Here is a 12940-nt window from a genome sequence, read left to right on the forward strand (position 1 = left end):
CATCTCACCAAAATTGATTTTAAAACGGACCAAGAATAATCCACCTTGGTCGTACAACCTCTCTCTTTTTGTTGGTCAAAGTGATGGTCGTCCATGCGACCTCGGAGATAGGCTAGTTCGCCAATAATCACACAAGTAGCTAGTCCCAGAAGACAACCGCTGCATGCGTGTGCCCAAACATATGTATGGAGAGGTGTGTTTTTTAGTACACAATGGAACAACTTTGATGTGGCACAGTGATTTCAAACTAGAAATCCCCACACTTAGTGAGGGTTAGGTTGATGATGCATATGTTTGTTACACCACACTTCAAGCTGACGACGGGGGTTCATGCATGCGTGCGTGCATAGTAGTTGCGCTCAAACTTTAATTAGGTATAAATCTCACCATGACCTATACTACGATAACACGAACCAAATGAAGAATCCGCCATGGTAACCTATCTTGTTGTTGGTCAAGGTGATCATGGATGTCCATGCGGGCCCACGAATATATAGGCTTGTCGCCGATAACCACGCGAGGGAGTGTACCATTCGAAGACAACCACTACATGTATATGTATGGAGGTGATGCGTGCATGCATGTTTGAATACCATTTCACAACATTGATGTGGCGCGTGCGTCGAAAATCGTACACTCTCCCCACATAAAGCGAGATTAGTTCATGACGTGTCATTGTACTAGCCACTTCGACTCGATGGGAGGGATTCATGCATACACATGCATGTGTGTGTGCTCATATATATATATATATATATAGTCAAATTAACCACTCTCGTTGCCAGGCAAAAAGTAGTGATGGACCAAGCGGGCCCACAGATGGAAAACATCGATATCGCTGATAACCGCTTAAGTGGGTGCGAGAGGACAATCACCATCGCTTTGCACGCGGGCCAAACATATGTTGAATGCCTAAAATGCACAACTTCGATGTACCACATGCCTCAAAAACCATAAACCATGCACCCACACAGAGCAAGGTTCATGAAGCGTACTACATATGATGGTCCCCTTCCCCCTCTTAGACGCATACTATATGCTCCTACCGTAATACAACCCAAAAAGAATCCTCATCATGTGAAATTAATTAACCTCTCCTAATGTAGGTCAAAGTGATGCATGCATCGACGATGGCCTCATGGGCCCACAGATGGAAGCGTCACACGTGAGTGTCCTAGCTAGGATAACCACCGCCTGCATGCATGTGACGCAAAGAGGTGTTGTGTGATCTTTTAATAGCCATTTTCACAATTTTGATGTGGCACGTGCCTCGGAAACCGAAAAGTCCCGACACTGAGTGAGGTGTACTTGTTCACGGACAAGTACATATAGTGTGTGTGCGTATATATATATACATATATATATATATGCTAGTCCCCTCCCACCTCTTCGACGCGTACTATATACCACCATAACACAAACAAAAATGATTCTACCTTGCTGGTCAAATTAACCTCACTACTGGCTTTTCGTCAAAGTGATGGATGACGACCTCGCGGGCCCACAAAAAGCGTCATACGCGAGTATAGAGTGTCATGTAGGACAAGCATTGACTGCATGTGGCCAAAAACATGTATGTATGAAAGGGTTGTGTAATGTTTTAAATTACAAATTCACGACTCTGATGTGGCACCGGCCTGCCTAACAAAACGGCCAACCCACACGGTGGCTCACAACTCATAGTGTACTGCGAGCCACCCGCCACCCCCAGACGAACATACCTACACACACACCGCGAATCCACCGCAACTACGATGCATATTAAATTAATTATCTCGCGTTGAACATATATATGTTACCGAAGGAGGGATGTTTTAATTTCAAAAAAATAGAGATCATTAAGACATTTTAGTACATTAATTGATTGATTTTCTACGAGTACAATGTGCGAAAATCAAATCCAAGCTACATGCACACATGACAGTGCACCTAAATGGATTGCAAAAACATATGTGTCTCACTGGGTGCATGTTTACTCCTCGTGCAACAAATTTCAAATAATGAGAATCTTGATTTTTAAATTCTAGTACATCCAAAACTTATTTGAAATTCATGAAACTTTTCGTGTTGTCATATGGACACCAATACAAAGTTGCATTGTAATTTTTTTGGGGTCAAATTTGAGACCAGTTTTGATATAATCTTTATCTAATTACAAACGAGAGATTATTAATAATTGGGTCTCGGGGTGGCGGGTGTTAGACCGTGAGTATTAGACCAACAATGGATATGTGCCATGCTTCGGTTAAGCAATAAAGCGGCATTGACAGTGTCCTGGACTAGGGGGGTACTCAACGCGTCGTCTCCCGATCAGTTGGATTGGGCCAAGGACCCCCATGGCCGTATACTCATGGGCCAGTCCGGATAGCTGCCGCATACAAGGAAGAATCCACAACACTTGGCGATCAAGACAAGGACTCCTCCCCCACCGGCGTATTCGGCTAGGACTTGTTATCCTAGGCCTCTGGTGCATTATATAAACCGGGGCCAGGCTAGTCGATAGACATATACAACAACAATCATACCATAGGCTAGCTTCTATGGTTTAGCCTCTCCGATCTTGTGGTAGATCAACTCTTGTACTACCTATATCATCAATATTAATCAAGCAGGAGTAGGGTTTTACCTCCATTGAGAGGGCCCGAACCTGGGTAACATTGTGTCCCTTGCCTCCTGTTACCATTGATCCTAAGACGCACTGCTTGGGACCCCCTACCCGAGATCCGCCAGTTTTGACACCGACATTGGTGCTTTCATTGAGAGTTCCGCTATGTGATCGACGAAAGGATCAATGGCTCGACTGCAGGTCAACTGCAACATCGGCTTCTTCATCACCAGCTCGACTGGTCACCTTGGCTTGACCGAGGACTGCGCCCTACCTCCGATCGTCATGTTCGGATGAAGGCCTTCATCAACACCAACTCCGATCTCTGTCAAAATCATGGAGTAGTCATCCATGGTGCTCGGGGGCTCAACATCAACATTGCCCTCAGGCGACCGTGCTGTTTTTCTGGACATCAAACTTGTATCCGCCGTCAACGCCTCCTCATGTGTCGATTAAACAATTACTTCAGTAGAATTATGCGGAATTAAGTCTACAACAACCCTGCAAAAATTTCGTCGAGTTCCGATGGAGGAATCTCCAGCAATCTCCGATATACCGGAGCCCTGTTGAATCTGGGCGAGAATCCGGACGAGTTTAGGGCGTGGTATCCAGCATCTATCTCAGATGTCCTTTGGAGGATCCAACCGTTGATTTCCTGCGGAATTCCCATATCTACCACCTGCCAAAAATTCAGCTCGATCCGACCGTCCAAACTCCGGGAAACTTCCGATTAGTGCATCACTTTTTGGATCTGTTTTCTGCGCGAGAACGAATCCGACCCGAATTCATATTCTTTATGAACGGGATCTCGGACATCCCTTTTGAAGGAAGTTTTCGTATGGGGTGTTGTGTTTTATTCTCAAACACATCCCAGTAGTATTAAAAGTATTCTTGCAATACGAACTTCACTGTCGCGCCGGTGTCAAACCAGCCCGACAACATCACTCCACGGCGGCCGACCTGTGTTAGACACGTCGTCGCTTTGTTGAGCCGAGCTCAATTTCTTCGGATCATCATCTCGGCCAGCCAAACAATAGTTCGGCATCGCGAAGGATAAATCGTCACCAACATCGCCGCCCCACGGATTACACGAAGCGGGCACACCTGCATCGCCACACGGTCACTTCATCAAGCCGGCATCGACCACGTCACGACCTGCATCGCTGGACCGGGGGCTTCATCATCTCTTCATCAACCTACTCCGGAGACTTCGGCGTCGCTGGCCGACCAGCTCCGTCACGTTAGCTGGACCGAGGGCTTTGCCTCGCTGAGCCAACCTTTGCCAGCATCGCCATGCCGTTGCTATATGCCCATCAGGCGATAGGTGTGCGGATCGAGTCCCAATTTTGGGAATCTCCTTTCTTCGGATTGCTACAACAAATAAGCCAGGTGCTATTAATCCTAGTGTTTTTTGCTTGTTAGGGTTCATTTTTTCCAATGAATTATTACTCTGGTTTGTCCGTCATATGTACGCAGGTCTATCAAATGGTGGCCGCATTAACGACGATCGCATGGTGGTTCGGTCAGTTTCATACATAGTCCGGCGAACACCGCATCCGGAACTCAAACCGACCCGTGAATTCAAGCCTTGCCATGCCTTTACCGCATCACACCGCCGCCCTGCATCGACATTGACTTCGGCGCCAGGCCATATTTCTTTTATTACTCACTTTGCATAAATTATTTGTTATGCAACGAATTTTTATTATTTTTATTATTATTACTATTATCTCCGGTTTGCACTATTTTTTGTGCACAGGAAAATGATCCAGCCGGACTATATCCTTTGGCGTCACCTCGGCTGGACGGGGGGCTTCGTCAACACTTCATTACCCCATTCCGGGGACTTCGTCATCACCCTGCCGTCCTGCATTGACCGTGCTATGGCACCACTTCGGAGTGCCGAGCTCTTTGCTCCGCCACCTCGGGATCGGCTCGGGGATGGAACCTTGTTCCGCATCAAGCTCGGACCGTGTTATCAATACCGAACACATTAACCAGCTAAGTTGTCCTCATGCTCAAAGTTTTAAATTTTTAACTTGTGTTCGGCTCGGCCAAGCATTATACTTTTTTGGAAAAAAGTTGCTTGTAAAAATTTCCTTGTCCAAACTTTGTTTGTGACGCGCAAATTCAAATACCCCGTTTACCTGGGGGCTTCCTTCATGAAGTTTTTTCCTCTTGCATATGGTTATACTTGTACGACTTCGTTCCTTGTTCGTGTATTACTCCACAATATGCACCATATTGACTTAAGCGATTTGCAAGCTGGGTTGTCTGGCTCATGTGCTTACCCCTATGTTCCTGATTGTTCGACTAGGGAGTAAAGGGAGCACCTCTGCGATTGTCACGATCGGGTCACCCGAGCCGGACCTCAGACTGGGTGATGCCGAAAGCTAGCGCTCTTATTGTTTTCAATCATGGTCGACACACAACGGAACTCATGAGTACAAAAAATCTATTGCACAAGTCTCATAATAACAATGAGCACCGAAGAAAGGTATCGGTGGGGGTACTATTTTCTTCGAAGATGCTTCTTACTCTTCGCAGTAATATAGCATAAGTTCCCTGAGCGTGCTTTGTCTGTTACAGCCTTATGACCTGATTGCCTGGTTATTGGAAACACCGTCGATATTCTCGACAGATGGAGTACATAACACTTTTCGGTCCTTGGCCGAAGAGGGAGAAGCCGACGGTCGGTTAAGACGCGTTTAAAGTTCGGTTGAACATAGATATGATATAAGTACTTCGGTACATGCAATCATTCTTTTACCCAAGTCACTTGGGGGCTCTTAAATATATATGAGCCGTTTTATGATAAGTGTTTTTCTTCTTAGTCGTTGCAAAGTTTTTATTATTATTTATCACTCCTTTTTTCGACACAAGTGTGCGGTCACTAGCCGGGGAGCCTAATTTCTCTCTCAAAGCCGCTAGAGTTTAGTTTGCTAAACTGGCCTAGTAAGCCGTAGGCTGACCCGCTTGAAGTTTTGAGATAGGATGTGTCATATTAAAGCACGGCAGAAGCACCTTTTTTTCTCTAAAGTCCAATTTTCGGATTGGCACCGAACACTTGATCTAGTTCAGACATTAACCTTTTGAATAAGTTTTTTGGCTTTTTGAGCCCATGGCACTTTTAAACTATTTGTGTGTTTTCAGCACAATTCTCGCAGTGCAACGTTGCACACCTTTAGAGAGTCGGCAAAAACATTCTCAGATATTGCTATATATGCATCGGTTTTGAATTGTGTCTTCTGTCAATAGTTGGGTTGCCCGGCTCCTGCGCTTGCGACCTATGTTCTGCTTTGTTCGGCTAGGTGTGCAAAGGGAGAACTACTGCGATTGTGCTTCTAGTGGAGAAAGCCGAAAACTGACTATCACAATAAGCGTAAACTGGTCGGCGATCCGATGACGATGTTAAACGACGGGCCATTCATAACAATGGCCGAAGTGTTTACGGCTTGACCTCGACTGTCGCCGAACACTACCGGGGGCTATTAACTGGCCTCCTAAACTAAATCCTCGATATTTTGCTCATACATTGGAGCTGAGGTTTCATAATAATGCTTAGCATGAAAACCCAAAGAAAGGTACCGATAGCGGGACTATTTTCTTTGGAAGACATTTCTTCTGTTAAACAGTAATATAACATGTCTCTCCGTGTACCTTTGTTCATAAAACCGTATGGCCAGATTGCCTTGTTTGTTGTAAATCTTTGCCCTCATAAAGGCTTTACAAAGTAGGGCAAACACTCCTCGTCTACTGACCGAGGAGGTTGAAGCCGATGGTCGGTCAACAAAGTTTTGTACAATGCGGATCCGAGCATTAATGAGATAAAGTACTTGGATACATTGAGTCATTACACATAATTTGTGATTTCACTATGGATATCGATCCTTAATTCGGCCACCCGTGCCCGCATTAAGGCTCGGGGGCTACTGGGCTTCGGGCTTATTATTTACAAATATTAAAGGGGAACATCGATCCCCTGATCTGGTGTTGCCACCCGACTAGTGTCTCGGGGGCTACTGCATTGCCTGTCCAATGCAGAATACTTTAAGTGCAATACAGTTTCCGAGGAGATTTTGATCCTCAGGTTGGTCGGCGGCACCCAACCTGAGTCTCGAGGACTGAGCACGCCGCTTTTTGTGTCCCAAAGTATTCTGCCAAGCTAGGACTTGATCCTCGGGCCGATTTTACAAATCAACCTGAGTCTCAGCAGTTACTGGGATCAGCGGTCTTATGTCATCCTTCAGGTGCATCTCGGTTTTTAGACCGATACACACCTTGAGGGCTACTAGCTATATATCTCGTCAGAGAATAAATTGCATCAATAAAAAATACTGACAAAAATCGGCCCACATTCGGGGTGGTGCACCACCCCGGAAGCAGTCCGGCATAAAGCTCGGGCGCTAGTGGCTGGCTCCATAGAGGGCATTTCCGGCATTAAGCTCGGCTAAACTCCTTCAAACTTCTTTGAACCAAGGTGATTTATGGCACCTCGGATACAGTCTGGCATTAGAGCTCGGATACATAGTCCGGCGTTAGAGCTGGGAAGCAGTCCGGCATTGGTGCTCGGCTGCAAAAGATACATCGAACACAGTCCAGCGTTGGAGCTCGGACGCAAGAGGACGTTGCCGCCCGGGAACAACTTCAAACCCGAGGCATGGCATAAAAATAACAAGGCATTGATAAAGGCCGTAAACTTAAAGGGGCTCCTCGGATACCCAACGTGTAAACTCATCGAATGCATTTCGGCGATCCTCAAGATCGAAGATGAGAAGATTCGTTGAACCAGTTTTCAAGACCGGCAACCGAAGATGAAGAACAGTTCGGAAGAATCGAGGAGAGTCCCTAACTTGAAGACCGGTTCAGGGGGCTACTGGCGGTGTCCTGGACTAGGGGGTACTCAACGCCTCGTCTCCCGATCAGTTGGATTGGGCCGAGGACCCCCATGGCCGTATACTCATGGGCCAGTCCGGACAGCTGCCGCATACAAGGAAGAATCCACAAGACTTGGCGATCAAGACAAGGACTCCTCCCCCACCGGCGTATTCGGCTAGGACTCTTGTTATCCTAGGCCTCTGGTGCATTATATAAACCGGGGCCAGGCTAGTCGATAGACATATACAACAACAATCATACCATAGGCTAGCTTCTAGGGTTTAGCCTCTCCGATCTCGTGGTAGATCAACTCTTGTACTACCTATATCATCAATATTAATCAAGCAGGAGTAGGGTTTTACCTCCATCGAGAGGGCCCAAACCTGGGTAAACATTGTGTCCCTTGCCTCCTGTTACCATTGATCCTAAGATGCACTGCTTGGGACCCCCTACCCGAGATCCGCTGGTTTTGACACCGACAGGCATCCCTAATCATCCAAATAGAAAAACAATATACGTGCCGCCACGCGACCCGTGTGCCGTGCGAGCAAGGCGTGAGTTGACGGGACGGATGCGAGCAGTCCGCCGCGCAGGCAGGTCGGGAGGCGTGTGTGCGGGTGTGTGAATTAACGGAGGCGTGCTCGCTGTCCAATGTCATCGGGAGGCGTGCAAGTAGCTGTGCGAAACGACGGTAGGCATGCCAGCAGCCCGGTGCGCAGGCTCACTGGGAGGCGAGCCAGGGTTTGACCGCCACCCGCCTCTCTCCCACTACTCCATATTAAGAGCTCTCCCATATTAATGGTGCGCCCAAGTGGCCGCACCCCCCATCCTCGCCACACAGACAATCCTCTCTCTCCACTTGCATCCTCGACCCCTCTCTTAGTCATCAAAGCCGACAGTGTATGAGGATGCCACCGAAGTGCCCCATAGGAGGGAGTGGCGATGCTGGGGCTGCTAAAGCACCAGAGCACGATGTGGAGATGGAGACAGAGGTTGCCGTCACCATCGGCGAGTTATCGCTGCAACCTGACGTCGTCGACGGCGTCGAGCTTACATAGCCGAAAGCGGAGTTCCACACCGACTCTGGTGACGACTCGGGCGATGACTCTGATGACCACTCTGGCAACGACTCCGACGACAACGGACAACTGGTTAGTCATCTATACCCATTTATGTTTCAAATAGATCCCAGGGTTTCTCTGGTTACTCCTGCCTCCCCCTTTTTGGAATAGAAATCCTATGGTTATGTTCTCCCAATCCATGAAATCTGAGTAAGTTTCCTTAGATCCGTGTAGTGTATTGATTGTTTGAGTGGTACAAGTGATAAGTGATTACTTGTTTCATCTATGGAAATGATTTCTGCTAGTAATCCGACTAGGGTTAATGTTCATGCTAATGATTCCTAGCCAGGACTTGACAATTTATTTTCAATGACCTACATATGTTTGTGCCATTATTTTCATCAAGATTGGTCTGTACATAGACAAATGTGCTTAAAAATCAAACCACAATCTCTAGATATGTATAAATAAATAGCCATAAATTCCTAATCCTATTTCACGGCATGTAATCATTGATTTGATGCCAATTTTTGGCAAGTACCAAATGTTCGCTAGAGATTAGTTTGTAACCATTAATTTGACGCCACATTTTTTTTACTATTTGTATAGGTGATGTTTGACGATGTGGACAGCAAGGATGAAGATCTCTAGAGGAGGTACAAGAGACAAATCCTGAGGGAGCTTTATGCGGGAATGCATAACCGGCGTATTAGGACCTGGGACGGCGGCTATCAATGCCCATTTTGCAACAACAAGCTTCATGACGCGTATCAAAGTGTTTTGGCTCATGCAAGAGGGCGGGTCGTTGGCTCCTTCAAGCAGAAGTATTATCGCAGGGTGGCGCACAGTGCATACGCCGAGTACCTGGAGAAGCTTCAGGATCGTACCGGCATGTGAGATGAGATGTGGGATCGAACTATGTACGCTTGAGAATGCTTAATGACGGTTTAACTATGCTTGTGTACGTGTATGCTTATTATCTATGTCTGAGTATGTTTAATCTATGTTTACCTATTTCTAACTGTGGGATATGGATGCAATCAGCTTGGTTGATGGAATCTACCTCTATCCTCGTTTATTGGTCCCCTTTGTAATTTGTGTTAAATGCTGACCAAAGATTTAACTGACAAGTGTTCAGTGATATAATTTTTGGTGACATGCATAAACATTTCTTAGTTAAATATTTGGTTGAAATTTGGTACAAATTACAAAGGGGGCCAATAAACCAGGACGAAGGTAGTACGTCAATCACACACGGTTCCCAAAATTGGAACCGTGTGCAATGACTTTCATTTAAGCTGTTGCGTCAATCCCACACGGTTGGCTCTAGCAAACCCTTGCCTTCGAAATTCTTTGTGGGACAGAAAACCCTCACCACCCAATTCAAACAAGAAAGAAGAAAACCCTTGCCATCCCCGCGTCACAAAAACCCTCACCCCCGCCCGCCACCCCCTGCCTCTGGTCCCCATTCACACCTGCACAAGCTCCTCCACGTCTATGCATGGCATCGCCTATCACGGCGGTAACCACTTAGCTCGCCGCCTGCCACCGCCGCCAGGCTGCCGGCAAACCCCATTGCATTTTGCCACTTCTGCTTGCCGCCGCCTATCGCCATCGACTTCTCGATGCTACTCGCGGTCGACCCAGCTCCACTATGTTGGGGAATCTATCGTACTGAGGGTTCTTTCTCATGGATGACAAGGTAACTAATTTAATGAGATATTATCTCATCTCTTATCCCAGTTCATTTGCCTCCTTTAATCACCCGGCGGAAATCGCCATGAATTCATTTTTATTCGAGCTGATTTGAGGGTTTTCTTTCATTCATAGAGTGTACAGTGCGCCGACACATCAGGACTTTGCGACCTCCGCCAGAGATTCCATCTCACCGTACCAGATGACCTGAGGATGCACGCGGTATGTTCAATCTCACCCTAAATCGGTTGGCATGGCCTACTTTCCTGAACATATTTTAAATATTGCTACATTTGGATAAAAGGTGCCACATGCACCATATACGTCAAAGGGGATTTTCCCCCTCTTGTTTCTATATTAGGCAAATTAATGATGTATTATTCTTTCGATTACTCTCATATTTCCATGGCATCATGTTTACCCTATCTGTTTAATTATAGATTTTTTCCCTTCAATTTCAACTGTTGTACAGTTCTTTCAATTTGGGCCCATATTTGCATGTTACCATATTTTATTTAACAATCCTACCATTTTCTACAACGCATCCCTTGCTATGCAACAGATTATGTAGTACACAATTTTTCCCTTTACATAGATCAAGGTAGCATGGATGTCATACTACACACAAACCATGGATTTATAATCGTTGCTACTGTAAGACTTGATGAACGTGGTGTCTCCTATTTTGTCGTTGGCTTTTGGAAAGAAATTTCTAAGTTTTATGTACTAAAAGCTGGCACTAAAATTGCACTACACATAAAAGGGCCTGGTCATGAGATATATGCTAACTTCCCCGACAAAATCATCCGTCCAGACTTTGTTCGAAGTAAGTTTTCTTTTCAACTATCTGCATGTTGACTTACCCAGCAATGTCAAATGAATTGTGTAGTATTTAAGCAACCAATTGTTATTCCCTTTTCTTACTATATTCCTGCCTAATAACTTCTAGTTACCAATACTCTTTTCTATTGCCCTGTTTTAACTAAATATTCCCTATACTCCCATTTCTATCAGAAAGCGCCGCTGACAAGGAGACTCCGGAGGTGGAGAACGGGCCTGCCAACAAGCGGAGGCGGGGCGAGCTAGAACCGCAAGCGACTCCAGCAGGCCTAGACTTTATCAGCAACCTCCCCGATGATATGATGACAGTCATCATATCCCTCCTCCCAATCAAATATGGGGCACGGACAATCGTCCTTTCCCGGCGGTGGCGCCCCCTATGGAACTCCACCCCTCTCGACCTCATCGACACCCATGAGCTCTGCCATGGCTATCGAAAAAGCTTGGACGTATTCTCAAAGATCCTCGACAGTCACCTTGGCCCAACCAGAGGCCTTAGAATGGTCAAGTTCCGTTCCAACGGCAGGGACCGGGCCAAGCTTGACGACTGGTTCCAATGCCCTGCTCAAGGAATTCACTTTTGATGATGGGCATATGCGCTCGCTGCCAACGTCCGCGCTCCGCCTCGTGCCCATGTTGCACGTCTCCAAGTTCAGGAACTGCCATCCCCCTTAATGACGCGCCCGCTCTTATTCTACCACGACTGAAGCACCTCGAGCTCGTTGTCATCTACCTCTCAAACAGTGACATGGAGCGCCTGCTCCATGGCTGTACTGCACTCGAGTACCCTCGTCTTCAGGCGATCAATAGGTTGAGTACATTCCACATCACCTCCATGACTCTTCGGACTATTTATGTGTGTTGCTGGTTCGGCAGGAAGACATCACAAGATGTGTACCAGGGTATTGTCATTGAGTACACCCCTACACTTGAGAGATTACTTGTACTTGATCAAGAAGGTCCAACAAGAATCAATGTCATTTCTGTGCCGAAATTGGCAGTGATGGGATACTCATTTGACAAATACTCTGAATATGTTATTGGATACACACCCATTCAGGTACAACAGCCGCCTTCTACCTCCCCTTCTACAAATTAACATTATTTCTAATTTTGAAGATGTTTGTTCGTCTGTCATTAAGAGAATGATTCTGACAAGCTTGATCGCGAAACTGCGCACAGTGAAGGTCTTGGCACTAGAATTTATCGGCACCAACCTGGAGCAAGTTGTCAGTTTCCTGAGATGCTTTCCGTGCTTGTAGAAGCTATATATCATGGTGATGTTCCTTTCGTGTTAAATGTTAACCATAAGGGAGTTCAATTTGTGACACCTTTTTCCAAGTTTACAATGACAATGTACTACGATTTCTGAAGGATTCTTTTGGAGGATTTCAATACATACATGTCTCCTTTTCCAAGTTTACAATGACAATGCTTGATCCATATGGTTACAATCCATATGCATTTCTCCTTTGGATTCATTTGTACTACTTTTCTTAGGGAACTTTTCATCCACTCCAACAACTTGTGAAGATCGAAGATGGCATGCTAATGCCCATGTTAATCATGTCAGATCGAAGATGGCATGTTAGTGCATTTTACAAATCTTGCAAACCAAATAGGCCTGTAGTAGTGTTCAAAACTGCATCTAGGCACTAACACATTTTCTTCTTTTGCAGATAAGATTAGGCCCAGTGGTGGATAATGTGATACAATATAACAATCATGTCGAATGCCTAGATCTGCATCTCGTAGAAATTACTTTGAACTCCTATCGAGGGACCTTACCAGAGATTATATTCGCTAGGTTCTTTGTTGTCAGAGCAAGGGTGCTGAAGGTAATGAGGTTTGCCCTACATTT

This window comes from Triticum dicoccoides, chromosome 1B, assembly GCF_002162155.2.
Source record: "Triticum dicoccoides isolate Atlit2015 ecotype Zavitan chromosome 1B, WEW_v2.0, whole genome shotgun sequence".
In the NCBI taxonomy this organism is placed as follows: Eukaryota; Viridiplantae; Streptophyta; class Magnoliopsida; order Poales; family Poaceae; genus Triticum; species Triticum dicoccoides.